Genomic DNA, 20,945 nt, shown 5'->3' with positions numbered 1-20,945 from the left:
AAATTGAAGCTATACAAAATGACCCAACCAAACAATCAAAATGAAAAAAAAAAATGATCACTGTGGTTTATTTTACGCATTTAAAAATCTAACTCCTTTTTCGAGTTTCAGAACTTATTTTTTGAAATTTTTTTTGATTAGTTTTGTTATACTGTAATGTTTTGCATATGGACAGCTTTGTTTCATGCAAAACAATCAGTTGACCCTAATTCTTTTTGCAACAGGTGCGTCTGAACGGTTAAAAATTTCAGCAAAAATGATCGCGTAGTTTTTACTTACTTCGAACTTGCGTTACCTATAGATCACTTCTTTTTTTTCAATACGCAAAAAAAAATGTTTTTACTAATCTGCAGTAGATTTCATCACCAGATTCAAAAGAGAAAAAAAGTGGCATAAAGCGTGTAAAAAAGAAAATATCGGCCGATATAACGTGGAAACTCGAAGTCTTTTTGTGTATGAAACATAACGCTCACGTGAAGTAAAAACCCTAGCCAACAGACAGTTGAAAAAAAATCAATGAGCGAAGAGAAACTGAAATAAAAAGTTGACAAAAAAAAATCAAGCAAAAAATTACATGGCCTCAAAGCTATCTGAATTTCAAGAGTAATTGATAATATGCAATTTTTCAAAAAACATTAACCCAATTTGAGAAAACCGAATTATTAATAAAAGTTTTTATTCCGCTGGGAATTCAAAAAACTGAACTTCACCTTCAAAACTAAAAATTGATCAAATTTTTTCCGCCATATCAGCTTTGATAATTGGAAAGTGCATTTTGCTTACCTTCTAGAAAATGAACATGAATTGAACTCAAAAATTGCGTAAATACCTAAACATTCATATGTGCAAGTATGAATGCACTTCTCTTGTGAGTTAGAACCGAGGTGGTTAACTCATAGAGTAATTTCGGATAGGGTACACCGTCTGCTCGTCACGCTATCTTATTTTCGGCCGGATAGATTCGTGCAACTTCTTAGTCTAATACCGATCCTAATCTTACTCTTATACTATCTAGTCTCAGGGTGTTTAACTAGTCTCTGCTAGGCTCAATAGATCTAGGGTATACTGGTTTATTGCGGCTGCTGAAGTCTTCTTGGAGAGTCAACTAATTTCTAAGTTAAATTCAAATCTCTCTGGTGCTGAAATTACAAGTAATTCCAGCACTTACAAATAAGTGGGTTGTTAGTTAGATGGATCATGATTGGTTAATATTAAATACTTTACAGTGGTAAAATATCTAATTTATCCAATCATAAAATGTAGTTTAGATCAGGTTCCACCCATCCGGGTTTTACAGAGTTTTTTAGAATAGTCTTTCTGCAATTCAAAAGATGGATGATGGACGTTGGTATTTGGCGAACATCATATTTCGTCTGGGTTCTCTTGTTAGAGAAGTTCCAGATTCAATCGTTGTGTCTTCTCATGACAACGACTGGGTTTTCGCAACAAACTCAAATCTGATTTCAGAATGGTTGGCTATGACAGGTTTTTTCGTTTCATGTAGAGAACTTCTTTGTGTTTGACCTTGTCTGGGAATGGCGTGGAGATTGTGCGTGGAGGGGATGCCTGGTTACTCGGATCTGTACGTATACTTGAACATCGAGGTGGTCATTGTTCTAGTTCAATGAAGTCCTTTTCTGCGAAGTCAAGTCGTACTCTAAATCCTTTGAGTTGTGATTGTGGGCGGCATATTGATTGTGGTTGGCCATTCTTTTTCGAGTGTAGTGGGGTCATTTTGTCATTGGATGTTCGTCTTTGGTGTTGTATGCTGATCTATATACTGTAAGGTATAATTTACATTTTATAAAATTTTTATTAGTTTGGTGTTTTAATTATGATTTTGGTTAGTTGTTTTCGCAAAAGCTTTTTGTTTTAGCTCGGTTATTTTGAAGAGTTACTCACCCTTGAGTACCTTTTATTAAAAATAGGAGTGTGGTCACAAAGCGTGGACGTAGCGCGGTGGGTTAGGCCGGCTATAGAGCATGCTCAGGACGTCCTCTCTGGTGGGTTAGGCCAGGAGTGGGAGTATGATTTCGTGCGGTTTCTGTGAGAGGTCCTGTTATGTGACAACGTTTTATGTCGGGTTTGTTATGGTTTTTCTTATGTTTCGTTGGTTGTGTCCTTTTTTCAAAAATCAAATTGTTTTTTGTATGGGTTTGTCTTTCGACTTTTTTGTGTTTTATTATTTCTTTCTTAGACTTTATAATAGTCTTCAAAAGAATAAATTATCCAGTTTTAAACTGGGTTAATCCGGTTTGGGTACCGTTGGTTTCCTTTTCTTAGTCATGCTGTTATTCTATGTGTTGTGGTGTTTAGTAAGCTGCATTGGTTAGTTTTGTTTAGTATATAATTCCTTTCCAACCGGGTTAAAGGAAAATTTGAAACTTGTTATCGTGTGTTAGAGTTGTTGAGTGTGAAAGCTTGAAACTGAAATTCATTATTTAAACAATTCTTCGTGGGCGAGCTGTGCGAGTTTGGATAGAATTCTTGTGCGAGTGAATGAAAATATCAAAAGGTTAGTACTGCATTTGCGTTTTAATAATTTACTACATAGAATTTCAATTTTATTGCTTGTTTTGGGGAAAAATTAAGTTATAAATTTTCATCATTATTAGAATTACTGCTTTTAGGGAAATAATTTATAAATTAATTTATTACATTTGTATGAATTTTATTTAATTTAGCTGGTGCAAAAGATTATTAGAGTTTGGGACAATTTGAAGAAATTTTCTATTTTTTATTTTTCTTTTGTGTATTTTGCAGATGATCGTGAGATGAAGACTAAAACATGGATAAAGAATGGTTAGTGTTTTATTTTAAATTTATTAGTATATGTATAATTTATACTTACCTGTTAGTCGTCGGGGAAAAAACCGTGGGGGAAGATGTCGTGGATTATGTCGGAATTTGTTAGTAACTTTGCTAGTATGCGAATGATTTTTTTAGTTTGAAGCAGTGGCCAAAGCAATTGAAGTGCTTTAATGGTTTTTAGTTCTTCAGTTCCAACTGCAAAATCATAAGGTGTGTTTTGGATGAGATTATATAATTTGTGGTTATATTTAGTGTTGTGGATGAATTCTAATATGGGGATTTCTATAGGTTGAACAAATTCATGTGGGATAAGGAAGGGTCTGGATTCTTCTGCGTTGAAGGTCTTTGTGATGAAGAATACCGTGAAGGTTAGTATCTTTGATGCAATATGTGAAGTTGGTGAAGAAAAAATGGTGATGTGTATTTAGAGTTAATAAATTGAAAACGATGGTGTGGTTGTCTTGATGGAGTGTGTAGGTCAAAGTGATTTTGTATAAAGCGGTAATATGTATATGTGTGGGTTTGTTTAGTGCGTAACATAATGTCATGTGAGCAGTGCAATTCTCGTTCATGTGGTGCAAGGAAATGAAAGGTTAGTGAAAATAATTGAAATCTTTCTTTAAAACTTTCGTAAGCTTGTGTGTCGGTTAGTGCTTCAGAAATGATGTGGTCGAATTTGCGATCAAATATATTGAGTGTAAAAACATATGGTACTTGGATGAAAAATTTTTCTGTGATTTGTGGGTTAGCGAAGCGATCATCATCTAAAAATTGGTCTTGGTTAGTTCGGATGATGTTATGATCGTAATATTCTAGCGTATATTCGTTAGCTCGGGGTGCAGTGTATGTTTTTAGTGATTTTTTATATCCGATGTAAGTAAATTGTCTATGTGTTAGTGGTGTAGTGAGTCGATATAGCATATCTTGATTTCGTTCTATATCGATGTGAGTATTAGATAAAGGTAGGCAAAGGGGGTTAGTAAAATGATAATATGATGTCCAATGAAGTGTAGGCATTAAAACTTGTTCATCTACAAAGCTACGTGTATCGTTAGTATCTGTAGGGGTGTTCAAAGTATACTGTGGAAATGAAGGTAAGGTGATTGCTAAAAATTCTTTCGTGTTAGTGTGATTTGGATGATTAATATATTCACGGGCTGTTCCTGGTTTTGTTGGAAATGGATGGTTTGGGAATTTTCTTTTGAAAGTGCGGTAAGCTCTATTAGTGCTAATTGATGATTCGGTGGATGTGGATGATGGTGCTAATGATGCGGTATAAGCTGAAGAGGGTGTAGGGGTAGGTGGGTTTGATGATTCTATTGTGGATGAAATCTGATTTATAGTGGGGTTTTCAAGGTGGAAGGGTTGTTGTTGTAAGGTGATAAAATTATCTAGTTCTTGGGAGATTTGGGGGGTGTCTGGAGAATTGGATGATCGATCTGAATGAAGTGAAGAGTAGGTTGGGGTAACTTGTGAAGCATAGGAGGGTGTAGAAATGGATGGGAGTGGGTTATATGGTGGGATTGGTTGAAAAGGGGGTTTCGAAAAAACTGAGGGATTGGTTTGAAAATTATTGGATGGAGATTGTTCAGAGTCTGCAAATTCGTCAGGGGTTTCAATATCTGGGTTATTGAGTTGTGAGATGGAGTATAAAACTGAGATGTGTGAATTAGTGTCTGAATTCATGCCTGATGTTATATTATTGGTTGGGAAATCGGGTGGTGGGAAAGCAAAAAGTGGAATTATTGTAATTGGAGTGTTGAGGTTGGTTGGGTGTGAGTTTGAGCGGTGTAGGGATCCAAGTTGTCGGCTCATCGTGGGCTAAAAAAATTATTATTTTGAGACTGAAAAGCGGTGGTATGGGGTTGTTCTATGATTTGTTCGTATGTATTTTCATCTAGTGAATGTTGTGTCATTATATGTTGAATGGGACTTTGTGATATAGTTGGTCTAAAATTTGAATTATTTGTTATTGCTAAAATTCGAAAATTTCGTGGGACTAGTGATAATGGATGGTTATGTGGTAGTGGTGGTAACTGTGGTGCTGTAGGCGTAATGTCTACATTGTTATGTTCTTCGTCGTATGTGTTCTGTCTTGTTGCTATTTTTGTGTTGTATTCCTTTATTTGTGCATCTAAAAGAATTTTGTTTATTGATGATGAAAAAATTCCAAAAAATCTTGCAAATAGTATGCGTGCTACACTTGCTTGTCTATTTACTTGTGTGTGTATAGCGCATGTATTATAGATTCCTTTTAAAAGCGAAAAAAGAAATCCTATAAAGTTAAACATTGCGTATAAAATAGTCAATTTTTCTAAGATGTAGTAGGGCCATCCTAGAAAATCGAGAATTTCATTTTTTAGTGTGACAAAGCTAAAAATATTTATAGGTGAAATATCTTGTGGTCGGTATTTTTCAGCGTTTAGATATATATAGTCTTTAATGTCTTTAAAATGTCCGCTATAGTCTTGTGTATAAATATCTGCAAATCCTGCTGTTTCGGCAAGTTTGCGTAAGTTTTGGTCAATTGATTGTCTTTGTATCGTGTCCATTTGTGTTAATAATTCTTGGAATTGTTGTGTTCTAATGTGATGTTGTATATCGGATTTTGAATATATTCCAATTGATTGTAAGTCAATATTTGGGTTTCGAACAATAGCTCTAATGCTTTCAGGTGAAAATTTTTTGAGTGATTGCATTAATGTGGGATATGGAGTAAGAAGATAATATTTATCTTCATCAGGGTTCAGTTGTACTTCATTGTGGCTATTTTCTGATCCACATGGGACTGCGGTATCCCAGAAATAGGTTCGTCTTGAAAGTGTGTCAACGAAGTGTACTTTATTCTTATAAAAGATAGGGATTCTTTTATAGCATCGTTTATCTTCAAAAACATATAGTGGTGATACTTTTTTGGTACAGGTATAAAACCATAAAATGTTTCCTTCATAATCTAAAAAATTTGATCTATTTCCTGATAGTAAATATCCTGCGTAGGGTATTTTTAATACTGCTAGTGCAAGTGATTGTAGGATTTGTGTCCTTTCTAATTCGCATAGCTGGTGAAGTGTTTCTAATTCAGATAGTGACATTTCTTGAAAAATTCGGCTAATTGTGTAGTCTAATTTCATATCTAGGTGAATATCATAGTGGATGTTACCGAAATATGTACTATTCATTAGTGATAATTCTTGTAAACGTGTGCTTCTAGTGTCATGGGGCTTTAGATGTCCACCAGGTTGATTTTTACTTTTTTGAAAATCAACTGGTATATATGATGTTCCTTCGTTTATAGGGTGACTTGTGGCGTATGGGTCGATTTTTACTTTTCCAGTGGTCATGTCGAATCCTTTTTCGTATTCAACTAATATCTCGGAGTATTGTGTTTTGTGAAGTGGATTTCTAAATTTACATGCAAGTTCTGTTTCTTGATATATTTGAAAACGTGTCAATTTATTTTCTATATTGTGTATGTTTCTAAAATTAGAACTTTGTCTTCGTGATGTATGGACTTGTTCATATGGAATTGATTGTATGAAATATTTTTCGTGAAATTTTATCATACGAGCGTGTATTTTTGCTACTTGAAATGTTGTACATGTGTCTTCAGGGAACCAAACAATTGTTGCTTGTGTTCGTGTTGTAGGGTCACAATAGCCTTGGTCGTTTTTACAAGGTAATCTAATTCCTTGATAGATCATTGTGTTGTCTGATAAATCGCGTATGAGTTGTATTTTTTCGAGTTGTATTTTCCAATCAAAAAACATGATTTCTTGATATCCTTTATTTTTTGTGTCTGCTTTGCAGTTTGATGGGTCATTTATACCAATGTGTGGTATCCAGTGTTTATCGTGTATATCATAAGTTAATCTTCCGTGTGCGCCGTTTTATGGGTATTTTTCATCTAATTTTGTATGTCCTTGATATCTTTCAAGTTCTGCTTGATGTACAGAATCTGCAAAAACTTTGAAATATACTAATTTTCTATCAGTGTTTTTATTTCTTGTGATATTGAGTCTTAGTAACTCGTTTTTACAATCTTCGGGATTGAGATGTAGAAGTCGTTCGATATTACTTTGGTAGAATGATTCGTGGTCAAGTCGGTTTTTATTTCCATTTGAGACTTGTGAACAATGTACTTTCTTTTCGGAAAATGTCGCTGTGAATTTATATCCTTTAACTGTTGTTGCTCGGGCTTTTGAATAAAGTTGGGCTATTACATTTGTTGTTTCTATAGCTTGTGGTTCTGTTTCGCATTGTGATACTTGATTTATTGCATATTTGTGTAATGTTTTTTGTTCGTTTTCGTCACAATCGTAATGTGTTACTAATAAATCATGGGGTCCTGTGCGGGGGGAAGGGTATATGTTTTCATTTGAGGTTATTAGAAAAAAGAGTTGGAGAAAAATTAAAATTTTTAGAATATACATGTGTATGACAATCCTGAGTATGGGTTATAAAATGTGATGTAACCAATTGTCTTTTTGGTATATCTGTCGTATTTGTATTTTACTTCAGTTGTTATAAATGGTGGTGGTAGGGATTGAGCTGTTATATTTGGTGGATTTAATGGATAGGGATGTTGAGTAATGTTGTTTAATTTAACCGTGATTTCAAATTTTAATTGTAGACTATTCTGTTGGAGTATTTGGATGTTATTAGCACGAATGTCTTCGTGAATGTCTTGTCTATATTGTATTCTATTTAGTGCCCAGTTGTGGAGTCGGTTACTTTCTAGGTGTTGTCCAAATAATGGTGGAGGTGCTGTGAATGTATTCCAGTCTAGTCTTAAAGGAATATTTGTTGATGATTGTTCTCGATATCTAGCGTCGAGGTTATTTGGGAAATTTAAGTTAAAAGGTGGTGGTGAAATCTGGCTTATTGATGGTGTTGATAGTAGTGATAATGTTTCTGGTAGTGATGAGGATGTTGTTGTATCCGTAGAAATATCTATTGGATCATTGATTAAATTTGGTTCACCTTGTGTGAATGAATGTGTTGTCCAGTATGGTAGTCGTGATGTTTGGTTTGTAGGGTTAAAGGGATTTTCACGTATTTGTTCAGATGTTGGTGTTGAACCTAAGTAATCTGATGGTAGGCTTGAGGTGCTTCGTTGTGAAAGAAGCGTAGGGGTTTCTGGTAATATACCAATGGGGTTTTCTGGTGTACTTTGTGATGGGGATTGAGGTATATCAAAATGAACTCGGGGAGTTTGAAAATTTGTTTCGTCGAGGATGTAAAATTTGTCTATTTATTTCGACTGTATTTTGGTTTTGACTAGGTTTTCGTATTCTACTTAATTCTTGTGGTAGTGTTGGGTATAAGTTATATGTTGGTTCGCTTAGAGGTGCTTGTCGTTGAACTGGTTCTAGTGGTTCTGATAAGCGAGCGTGTCGTTCTTCAAAGGTATATGGGTTATCTTGAAAAGAAATTCGTGTAGATGTTTGGGGGTTTTGGGTAGTTGAAGGTGGTGTCGGGTTTTCCTGGGATGATGTCGGTGAAGACTGACTGTGTGATTGTTGGTTAGCAATTTTTGATGGTTTTTGATCTATTCTTTTAGTGAAAAAATTTATGTTTATTGTAGTATTCTTCTAGAAAAAGTATTAGGAGGATTGTTGCTAGGGCGAATGTGATAATTTCTTTCTTTATACATTTGCATATTGTCAAGATGAGGGATGATAGAAATGTTATAAAAATTACAAATAGTAAAAAAATATCTGTTCTACTAAAAATGGTTCGTATCATTTAGATAAGTTTTGTGAATCGTACCTGTGGATATAGTCAATAGCTTTTGAAAGCTGGAGGTATAGTTCAAATATGGAATAGAAAATTAAAAAAATATTGCAAAAAATGATTAAGATTATTATAAAAGATTCAAAGGTATCAAAAAGAAATATGATGAAAGGTTCAAATATTGTGAAAAAGTTTGCGAGAATGTTTAGAATTATGGTAACTGGTCGAGAGAAGAGCATTTAAGAAGTGGCTTCTCGATCGAATATTTTTTGTTGTTTGAGGCAATTTTCAAGTGTGGTCGAATTATTTTATTTATTGGTTTTTTGACAAGTGGGTCGAGTTTCGTGAAAAATTGTTGGGGGAAAATTTTATGGTGATCGGGAGGTCTTCTTTGTCTTTATTTTCATTTGTCAAATGATCTGGGGTATTTTTGAGATTTTTATACTTTAGGCTAATTAAAATGGTCGTTCTTTTACTTTAGGCTAATTTAACATATTTGTTTGGGGGGTATTTGAGGTCTGAGTTGGGGAAATATTGTTGATCTTTGGTTTATTAGATAAGGGAGGGTTATGATATTATGGTGATATTTATTTTAGTTGTCAAGTTGGAATGGTTTGCTTATTTTTGACCTGGAGGTCGCAAAGTTATAGTTATAGATATGCCTGGAGTTTAATATCGTTCGTCTAGTTGATCTGTGTTAGAGTTAGAGAAGGTGACGGATTGGATGAATCCTATTGGCTAATTATGAACTAGAATCGTTGCGTATTTGTCAGCATGTTATTTTGAAAAATGAAAGTTCAAAATATTTCAGAGGTGCAAAAATTATTAAATATAAATTTAAAGCTGTTTTTGAAATTCGACTTTCTTTAATATTTTAGATTGTGGAATGAATGTTTTATAGTTTTTACGTGGTTGATTTCTAAGTCGTGATGACTCTCTATGTTCTGATTTGTCGATTTGTTCTTGAGGTATTATTTTTTCTATCATTTTTCTATTTTTTCTTTCTTTTTGTGGTGTATTTTGATCTAGCTTTTTTGTATTGTTTTTTGTTGTAGTTGATTTTTTATTTTGGTTTTCGAGGTGAATGTCATGTTGTTCCTTTGTTTTATTTTCCGTATGTGGATAATTTTGAATAACTTTTAAACCTGTGAAAGAATATAATTGAGTTAGTTCGCGTAGTGCGTACTCTTTTGGGTAATAAGGTAATAGGTTGTTTCGGTGTTGAACAATTTCTTTTTTGTCTGAGTCGGTAATTTTATATGTGACATCAGTGGGTTTGGCAATTATTTGGTATGGTCCTTTACGAAGGGGTTGTAGTTTTTTAGAGATTCCTTTTTGAGTGTTAAAATTGGGTATTAAAACAAATGTTCCAATTTTTAAATCGGAGGCTGGTGTAAAGCGTGAATTTATTTGTTCATTAATGTTTTGTCTTTGTAACAACTTTTTTGTTACTTTTTGGTAAATTTCATTGTGTTTTTTATCTCTGTTTAAAATCCATTCGGTGTGTGTACCGGAGGCTAATTTAAGAATTTGTGGGTGATGAAAATGATCTTCATCGTGTGTATGTAAAGGTAAGTTGTAACAAATTGATTCTTTATTCGGTTGACAATAACTTTGTGCATTTTTATGAGAGTTTGCTGTAAACATAATCGGTTTGCGTGGCTTTTGATTAAAAACCATTTCATATGGTGACATTCCTAGAGTTGTCGTGATTTGTGAATTATATGCTAAGGGAAATAGTTTTACATCTGCTGACCATTCGGTTTATCTTGTATCATTTCCATTGATGATACATCTAAGATATTCTTGTAGTGAACGGTTCATACCTTCAACTAAGCCGTTTGTCCAAGGTGCGTGAGATGTACGTGGTTTGTGTTTGATGTTATATAGATGACATAGTGTGATAATTTCATTATTTATGAATTCTGTACCGTTATCTGTAACTAGAATTTCTGGTAGTCCGAACTTGGCTATCCAGTGTTCATATAGTGTTGTGTAAGCATAATAAGCGTTACAATGTGGTACTGGGTTAAGTGCTACATAATGTGTAAACGCGTCAACAATTACCATAATGTAGGAGTTTCCTTCGGATGAGGGTGAAATTGGTCCTTTTGTATCAAATGAAATACGGTGGTTAAAGTACAAACTTTGTCCTTTAAAATCTTGTTTTTGTGCTATTTGTTTTTGATTTGGATAAGGTTTATTTAGCTGACATACTATACAATCATTGCATAGTACTTTTATCCAAATTGGTGCATTTGGAAAATAAAAGTTTTGTATGAAATTTGAATATGTTTTCTCTGATCCAGAGTGTCCTTTAATGTTTTGTGTATGTGAAATATTAAAAGCTATAAGAATCATACTTAGAGGGAGACAGGGAACTGTAGATTCATTTAATTTGTATTCTAGAAGGTCTGTGTTTTCGTTAATTGTTGTATTATTGAATTTTCGAAAATATCGGAGGAGTGTTTTATTTCCTAAAATAGTTGTATCTGCCTTGACGGGTTTAGTTTTATATTTGTGCCATGATTTTAGTTGTCTAATTACTGGGTCAAGATTTTGATATTGTTTCAAAGTATTAATTGTAATTTTATCTGTTGGGGGGAGAAAAATGTTTTCTATTTCTAATTTAGATAAAGGAATTGTATCAAGTGGGTCATGGAGGTCAAATACTTGGTTTATTGTGTATTTTGAATCGTTTGTTTGTGGTCCTGATAAATTTATTTTATCAGTTAGGTTTTCTTTTTCAATTAATTGAAAAAAGTCTTTTTTATGCGAGTGTTGTTTTACTCTTCTTTGTTGGGTGTTATTTTTTATCCATTGCGAGTATGGAATTGGTTTGAAAGTTGATGTTCCAAGTAGATCAACTTCGTAGTGATTATTTTGGCAATCTAAATAGAGTGGGAAGTGTTGTAGATTGTTTATCTGTGGTTGTTCAACGTCAGTTTTTACTGCATATTTGCATTCTAGTCGGGGTGATGTTTCGTTTTCTGCAAGGTAGAATTTTATATTTTTGGGTATTTGTAAGTAATTCAGGTGGTGTATTTCGACTTAATGTGTCTGGTAATGCAAGAATTTTTCCTGTTGTCCAAACTATATGTAAGTTTGGGAAGTTCATTAGAATTAGTTGAAATCTATAAACTCGGTGATTTGGATTAGATTTTTGTGTAAAGAGAAAAATGATTGGTTTGTGATCTGTGAAAAGAACTGTTGGATGTTTTGATCCAAGTATCAGAAATTCATATTCTGTTAGTGTATATATTATAGCTGTACACTCTCTCATTAGAGTTGAGAGTCGTAGCTCTGCTTCAGTGAATAATCGAGAATTTGCTGATATAAGATTCATTTTGTTTGTGCCATTGTGTGATTGTAATAATGCTGCGCCGATGCCAAAATTCGAAGCATCGCACATTCCATAGAATGGTTGATTTGGACCACGAATTGTATTCGAAATTTGTTCAGTTAGGAGTTTTTTAATTTCTTCAAATTGTGCTTGATGTTCTGTGTTCCATTCAAAATTATTTTGTTGTCTAAGTATATTATAAAATGGTCTTAGGTATAATTGCATTTTATAGACATATTTACTTAAAAAATTTAACATTCCAAGGAATTCTTGGATTTTCTTTTTGTTTGTTGGTGGTTGGAGTTTTTGAATAGCATCAATGCGTGATTTTAATGGGGTAATTGTTTTTCTTTCTATATTATGTCCTAAGAATTTAACTCGTGTTAAAAAGAAGTGTGATTTATCGGGGGCGGCCTTCAGATTTTCGTTCTGAAGTATTTTGTGATAATGTTCTAAAACTTTAAACATTTCTTCTTTTGTCTGTGATTGCATAAAAACATCGTCTAAATAAGTGATTGCGTTTTTCTTTAGTATTTGTGGTCTAAAAATTTTGCTCATAAAAGCTGAAAATGCTGCTGGTCCTATGGATATTCCATAGAATAGGCGGTTGAATTCATATTGCTGATTTCCAATAACAAATTGTGTTAAGCGTCGCGATTGTTCATCTAGTGGCATTTGATTATATGCACTATTCATATCTGCGGTTGTAAAGTATTTTCTGTTTTTTTTTGTTAAAATAACTTGTATTGGTTCAATAGGCCAATTGCATTTTGATTCGTCTATTAGTGAATTAAGGTATCTAGCGTCTAGAACTATTTTTAATGATTCTCCTTTTGCTAGGATGATAACAGGGTTGATAAATGTGTTACCTTTTGGTTGTTCTTCTTTGTTTACCGGTGAGATTATATTGTATTGTTCTAAAATATCAAGTAATCTGTTCACTTTATCGTGTAAATGAATTGGTACTTTACTTGCTCTTTGTTTTTTGAAAACTGCGTCAGGTTTTAATGGGAAATGTAGTGATGAACTGATTTTGCCAACATCAAATTTAGATGTTGCATAGACTGATGAATATTTTATTAGCTGTTTGGCTAATTTATCAAATTCGTCTTGTGTTATTTGTGAATGTTGAAAGTTAAACATTGTTAAAAACTTCTGTTGAGTCTCTGTGTAGTTACTTATGTTGAATGTAGGTTTGAAATATGGAGTTTTTGTGAAATAATCTGTATTTCTTTTTTCATTACTTATTATATTATTTATGTATAATTCTTCATTAAGAATTGTAGATTGACAAATATCTAATAATTGGAGTATATTATTTACGCTGTATGCTTTTTCATGTATTGGTGATATCGTAGCGTTGGTTTCGCAATAGCCTAAAAGTCCTAAAGGTAATGTTACTTGATAGGGTGTATTGTTGTATGCATGTAGAGAAATAATATCTGAATTCGAGTTTTTCAAATATTTTATGGATGAAATTGTGATTTTGAAAAACTTATGGATAGGTTTGAATTCAAAATCTGACATATAGAGTTGTTGTTTGTTTTGTTTTTTATCATATTGGTGAACTTGTTTTATTGAAAAATTATATATGTTTCCTGATAGTGGTTTCAGGTGTTTTCTTTGTTGATTATATATCGGATAAAATTTTGAAAAGAATGGTGGTTGTTTATTTAATCTTTGAAAAAATGTTAGGGATGTGTCTTTTGTTTTTGTGTATTTATCTTTGATTAGTATTTTACTATTCAAAATGATGATTGTTGGTATATATTTAGAAATAAATGGTATTCCAATGATATTGTGTTTAATATCAGTGATATGGAATATTTGTTTAAATTGTTCTTGTGGGGAGAAGAAATAATTGAATTTTTCCATAGTTTACTAATGTTGATCCTTGTGCTGTTGATAGTTTACTGGATGTTTTAAGGGGCGTTAGCTTTGGGTGTAGTGATTTTATCTCATTCCATGTGGGAATGTTTATTATGTTTGATTCTGCTCCTGAATCAATTAAAAAATCAATTTCAAGATCTGGTGGTTGAAATTCTTTGCTTCTTGGACTTTCTAAAAGAAATGGTTTTGTCCAAATTTTTTCTTTGGGTTGTTCTTTTTGTATATTTTGATAGATGTGATTTGTATTCAAGCATTTTGTTTTATTATTTTCATTGGATTGATTTGTAGTGTTAATTTCGTTAGTTTCTTGTGCCGTTTGTGTAGAATGGATGGGTTCAAAATAATAATTGTGAAGGAGTTCTAATTGATTTTCGTATATATGTGATGAAAAAAGTTGTTCATATATAATAGGTTCGTAGTCATTTTCGATTGTTATCATATTTATGGAGGTAGTGTTTTCTGTATCACTTTCTGAATCTGATGATTCACAGTTTATTTGATTTAGTTGTAGTTCGTTATTTCCTGTGTCATCAATACCTGGGGGGTCTGATGTTGTTTCTGGGTTTGATTGTACTTGATTAATATTTCTTTGATGTTTAGGTGTACTACTTCTGTGGCGATTGTTAGAATTATTATAATGGTTATTATTCCTGTGTGGTGATTGGGAATAATTTCTATAACGATTATTATAACTTGAATGTCGATTTTGTGAATTATTTCGTGATCTGTTTTGATAATTATTGTTTGGTCTGTTATAGTTTGATCTATTGTATGAGTTATTCCTTGATCGATTGTTCGGGTAATTCTGGTTTCGGTTGTTTGAATAACTTCTATTCCGATTATTGGAGTAGTTTCTATTTTTATTGTATGATGAATTTCGTGATTGATTGTTTGGATAGTAATTATTTCTTGATTGGGAATTAGATCTAGAAACAAATTGTGTTGTATTTGAATTTGATCTGGAGTAGTTATTTCGACTATTTGGTCTATTGTAATGATTTTGTGACGAATTTTGTGTATTTCTTCGTTCTGGTGATCTTCCTCTATCACTTGAGTTATATGGTGATTGATTTCTCGTGTAGTTGGTATTGTTCGGTAGTGGTTTTCCTGAACTGTTGTTGCTGTATACATTTTTGTTCGGTAGATTTTGATCTTTCTTCATGTATTGATAGAATGATTTATTCGGTTCTTTATATTTTTGAGGTTTGTTTTGATTGTCCTGTTGTTTTTGTCTACATTCGGAAATACTATGTCCGTATCGTCGGCAATAATTACACCATTTTTTGAAAGATGGTTTGCCTTTAAAGTTTGGGTGTTTTTCATAAATATTGAGTATTTCAGTGATTTTTTCAACGAGGTCTGTATCTGAATCCTGTATATTATTGATATTTGTGGTATTTGTTTCAATTCGATTAACATATTGTAATTTCAGATTTTCTGTTTCTTCAAGTTTCATTGTGATTTCCGCTTGCTCTAGCTTGTCTACTAGTTTTGGAAAATCTAAATCGGGCTCTCGAATTGAGGAGGGATGGGATGCTCTCTTTTTTATTGCTATTTTCCTTAATTGAGGTGTTAAGGTCATCCTTAAGATTTCTGTCATTTTTGTGTTTTTATAATCGTGTGTATTTAATGAATATGCTTTTCGAACTAGTGTTTCGATACGTACTGCTAATTGTTTGATGGTTTCATTTGGTAATCTGCGAATTTCATTACATAAAACTCTTTGTTGTTGTTTATTTCTTTCGGAGTCAAACATTTTTGAAAATTCTTGTGTAAATCTCTTCCAATTTGATTTTATTTCTATAGGCAATACTGAAAACCATTTTTGGGCTGCGCCGTCTAGGGTTGTCTGTATCAACGCTGTGCGTCGATGTATCCAGTTTTGATGTAGTGGCGTATTAATTGGTTCAGGTCCTATATTTAAAATTAAATTTGCTGTTACTGCATTTAAATAATCTTCTACAGAATATTCAGGGTCTGTTCCTGTGAATACCATTAATGGTTTGTTTGATGTTATTGATGATCCACCCATAAGGTATGGATTCATTGTCATTTGTAATGATTCTGCTGCATTTGGCGTTTGTGAAAAATTAGAAAGTTGATTTTTTGTTATTTCGTGTTGTTGAAGATAATATGGAAGTGGTATTTCATTTTGCATTTGTGTTGGTTGATATGAGTGTGTAATCATTGGGTTTTGTGGCTGAATTGGTTGAAAAGATTGTGTATTAATCGGGTTTTGCATTTGTATTGGTTGTTGGTTTTGTGTATCTACCTGGTGTGGAGAAAAATTTCTATGATGTGTATATGGTTTCTGTATTCCTTGTCCGCGATATTCTTGGGTATATGGTGCAAATATATCTGGTTGTAAATGATCATCATCAGAGGATAGGTAATCCGTTTGATGAGGTGCTTGTTTTTTATTTTTATTCTGTTGAAAGAATGGGTAATTTTCACTATGATCCTGTGGAGGATGTGGATTAGCTTGAAAATTTACTGAATTGGTTGTTGCCATTGGATTATTCCAATATCGAGGTCTGATTTGATTATTATTATTATTATTTCGTGGAGGATAGTTTGTTTTTGATGAATGTGTATAATTATAATCATGTTCCGCAAAATTGTTTCTTGTGAATGTTCTGCGTGTTTTTGACGGTATTGTCATGGGTCTATACGTTTGGTAATCCATTTGTGAATATTTTGGAGCAACCGAAGGTTTAACGGTTGATTGTAAGGTTACCTGTGCTAGCGAAGTGTTTGTATTTCTTGGTGTTGTTAAATTTGGACGTATTGGTGAAATACTTTGTTGTGTAGTTGTTGTTGTTTGGACAATTTCTTCATTTATGAAGTGTGATGGTGTCTGAATATCTTGTTGAGTGAGATTTCTAGTTCCATTAAGGTTTTCATTGTGTATGACGGTCGAATTTAAACTGTTATTTCGAGTATCAGGTAAAAATGTATTGTAGTTTAATGGTGTTGCGTCAATGGTTAATGGTACTACTCTTACATAATCTCTTATATAAGATATTGTACTTATTGCTTGGCTTGCAATTGATTGTGGGATATTTATAAATGCATAATGAGACCATTCGGGGTCCCAAACGTAGTCTGACTGTTCTGTGATGGCGGTATCATCGTTTGAATTTTGAGGTCTAAAATTTTTTCTTGCTTATGAAATTAAATCTATATTATGTGTGAAATAATCTATTATAAACCATGCCAAAACTTTTTGTAAGTCATGTTTTGTATGTTGTGAAACATCATCTTTGGTGAAATTTTCTTTAATTATATGTAGAAAAGTTGAAAATAGTGTGATTTCATGTCGTACCTTTATATGTTTGGATGTCTCTGTCGGTGAGACATTTGGAATTTCTGTTTTTTCTTATATTGAAATATAACTATATATTATTGCAAAAACTTCGTTAGTAAATATGGAGTTTGCTCTTTGTGAGTTATGATATTGTACGCTTTTAATATATTCTAAGAATACTTTTGAAAATTCTAAGTCAAGATCGTCTGTTTGAATTACATATTTGCGGTGATTCGGGTTTGGTGAGGTGAATTCTATAGTGTAGATTCCGTAGTGTTGTGTCAAATTACATATATCTTTCAGATAGTGATCAATAATTTGTCTTTTGATCTTTACATCGGGGAAATCTGCTTTACATGGGCTGATTCCGGGTTCAAATAAATTTAGTAGTAAATTCTTGCAAAGTATATGCTGTCCTCTATCAGTGGGTGCATCTACGAGGAAGGGGAAGATATCGTCATCATCTGGACTATCTTCACTTGGAGTGTGTGTTTGGCTCATTTTTTCGTTTAATGACTGTTAATAGGTAATTTTCGATGTGTCTAATTGGTTGATTCCAGTTGTATAAATGTACTGGTTTGTGTTTATATTGCTTTTTTATTCGTCTTTTTCCTCTTTTTGATGAATTTGAAGTTGTTTCTGAGTCAGAAAAATATAATTGATCGTGTATGGGGCAATTTTTATCTATAGATTCTTTTAATTTATAGAGTTCGTCTAAATTGCTGGCTTCTGATTCTGAAAATGCGTTTCTATTTTTGGAAAATCTTTTTCGTGTTATTTGTCTTTGTTTAGTTATTATTTTTCTTTTTAGTGTTTGTCGTTTTGTTCTAATATATCCAACTGTTTGTGTGTGAGGTGTGATTACAAGGTCGTATTTTTTGTTTTGTATTTCACAGTTGGGCAAAACGATTGTTTGTTTGTTTCCTAGATTTTTAAATGACATAAGGTTTAGGATGACGGATGCAAAAAGTTGTTAGATGATTTCTATTTTCTTAAATTGTTAGTCCTTACGATTTTTTGGTTAGCTTAACCTGGGTCTATTTGTTCAGGGTTGGAGAGAAAAGTATATCGATTCCGAAGAATGATTTTTACTTTCTCGTGGCTAGTATAAGCTAAGGTGTTAACTTACTTAATCTTACTTAGGGGTAGTGATTGTGTTCAAGGGTTGGAGAATAGTAAATCGATCCACAAGGTTCAGGTATAATTAGAACGCGAGTAGTTCGTTAGATACTATTTTAAACTTACTAAGTCTACGATTTATCCTGGGTCTTGATAAGAGGAGGGTTCAAGTGAAGGATGAATAACCGAAGTTTTTCACTGTTTATCCTAATTTGAATGGTTAGTTTTGTTGAAAAATTTCTATTAGTCTTGGGTTTTTTTTTTGAAAGGGTTGGATAGTGAATCGACGTTTGAGGTCGTTAGACACTAGCTAAGTGATTGGGTGAGAACAAAATTGTTCTTTTTGATCCAAGGATAGGCCTTGATGATCAAGTTTAAATTTTAACTGAATAGAAAATGAATTAAGATCCAAGGATCAGCCTTGATGATCTGATTTGAAAATTAAGTGAATTTAAGTTTAAAATGGTTTAAATTTGTTTAAGGAAAATATTTAGTGTTTTAAAGATATTAGTGAAATTATGATTGCTGTTATGTTTTAGGTGATGAAGCTGGGACAATTGGATAATTTATGATTACTAACAGTTTACTGTCATGCTACTAATTTTTGTTTTGATTTTCAATAAATATTTTCCAAATATGTTTTATAGAATACTGCAGAATTTTAGGAGAACGATCTGAGATCTTTTTATCAATCGTTATTGTATATTAATATTTTGTTTAGCGCCTGAAATGATCATGAAGATTGACTTCAAGATTTAAGTTTGCAAATGAAAATCTAAATTCATTGCTAATAAGATTATAAATATAAAAGTTTGTGTTGGCTTTTGCCTTACTATCATATAACTATTTGGTAAGTTTCTACTTTGTCGTATGTCGTCTCTGGTTCGAGGTCTTCTTCCAATTCCGGGTAGTTCTCTTATCGTTCGGAATATTGGCTTTGATCTATTGAGTCGTAGAGACATTTCGATTAAATTATCGTCGTGTAACATTTTAAAAATGTTTTGTCTAATTTCTAATCCATTTTTGGTTAATTCTAAGCTATTAAGGTCTTGTTCGAGACTTATGGTCGCACCAGATGAGTTAGAACCGAGGTGGTTAACTCATAGAGTAATTTCGGATAGGGTACACCGTCTGCTCGTCACGCTATCTTATTTTCGGCCGGATAGATTCGTGCAACTTCTTAGTCTAATACCGATCCTAATCTTACTCTTATATCTACTAGTCTCAGGGTGTTTAACTAGTCTCTGCTAGGCTCAATAGGTCTAGAGTATACTGGCTTATTGCAACTGCTGAAGTTCTCTTGGAGAGGCAACTAATTTCTAAGTTAAATTCAAATCTCTCTGGTGCTGAAATTACAAGTAATTTCAGCACTTACAAATAAGTGGGTTGTTAGTTAGATGGATCATGATTGGTTAATATTAAATACTTTACAGTGGTAAAATATCTAATTTATCCAATCATAAAATGTAGTTTAGATCAGGTTCCACTTGCTATTTGAGCATCTTAAGACTTTTCCAAACAAAAAACGAGAAAAAAAATTACGACCTATATAAGAGTCTGAACTACGTTTCTACCATTTCATCTGTAAGAGTTGGCAGATTTTAAATCTGCGTTCTTAAATTTGAAATTAACTAGCTTTTGAAGTTTTAAAACTAGTAAAAATCTGTTAACCTTTGACTATAGTTTTCAGTAAGATATCAATTATGTCAATTTTTGCTTTAAGCATTTTGATAGGTTTGTAGTAACAATCAAGGCTCACCTCGGAAATATTATTGCAGCTTTCAGGGCAGATGAATATGAAACCAACATCAGAGTAATTGGTTTCATATTCATCTACCTTCGCAAGGCTGAGTTAAAAGCCACTCAAGAGTATAAGACCTCTCTGCATATCAAACAAAAAGCAAATATTGCACCGTTACTCTTTCAAGGCTGCTTAACAGTTTCTAACCTCAAATTCCGGACAATGTAGCCCTCAGCAGTGAGGCCGAAACAAAACTCAGACAATTCAATTAAAGTATCCAATCAATTCAGCCACCAAAAATTTCAGGCGGAATTGAACCCAAGTTCCAAATACTAAATTAACAGAATTTAAAACAAGACTGCTCGCATCAGGGCGAAGCCCTGAATGTCCCGACTGCCTTTTAGGTTTATGGAGCAGCAGTAATAACATAAAAAAACTAAATGAAATAAAATAAAATTAAAATTTTTTTTTTTAAATTTGAAAATTTTATGAAAATCATCCCCCCACACGCCATATAAATTACAAAAAGATAGATTACGTTCCTTGTAACAAATCAATTATGGCAAATAAGCTTCGTTCAACCAATTTGGAACGATTTATAAGACGGATTAAATCTCCGTTTACGCGTTAATAGCGCGCATTATATCGCGCGTTAATTGTCCCAAATTGGTCAAAATGGCCAAAATGGCAATCTTTAAACCCTCATAACTTTACGAAAAATAATCACAGGTGAAATATCTTTTCAAATTTAAGCTTAGGATAACAATACCTTTTGAATGATATAAAAAAGTTCTGTCAAAAATGGCTAGTTAAAAAGTCGAAATTTGTCTGAAGAAAAAAAAACCCACCCCGAGCACAAATATTCCGTTACTTTCGTATCGAAAGTCGGAACAATAACTTGGCACCGAAACCTTGGCTTCTGATTACTTTTTATTACTTTATTAATTTTTCAGCCATCGTTTTTTAAATTAGCTTTGAAAAGCAGTTGAAACGAGGTTATC

General features: G+C 32.8%; 1 protein-coding gene across 1 annotated transcript in view; it reads left to right on the top strand.

Annotated features, from left to right (window-relative positions):
* Nucleotides 1–20,945, top strand: part of LOC134839843 (5'-AMP-activated protein kinase subunit gamma-1-like) — a 94,933-nt gene that overhangs the window by 13,520 nt on the left and 60,468 nt on the right. The gene's annotated exons all lie outside the window — the stretch shown is intronic.

The sequence above is a fragment of the Symsagittifera roscoffensis genome, chromosome 2, assembly GCF_963678635.1.
Source record: "Symsagittifera roscoffensis chromosome 2, txSymRosc1.1, whole genome shotgun sequence".
Taxonomy (NCBI): Eukaryota; Metazoa; Xenacoelomorpha; order Acoela; family Convolutidae; genus Symsagittifera; species Symsagittifera roscoffensis.
The sequence above is the reverse complement of the archived record's forward strand: the minus strand, read 5'-3'. Positions and strand labels throughout refer to the sequence as shown.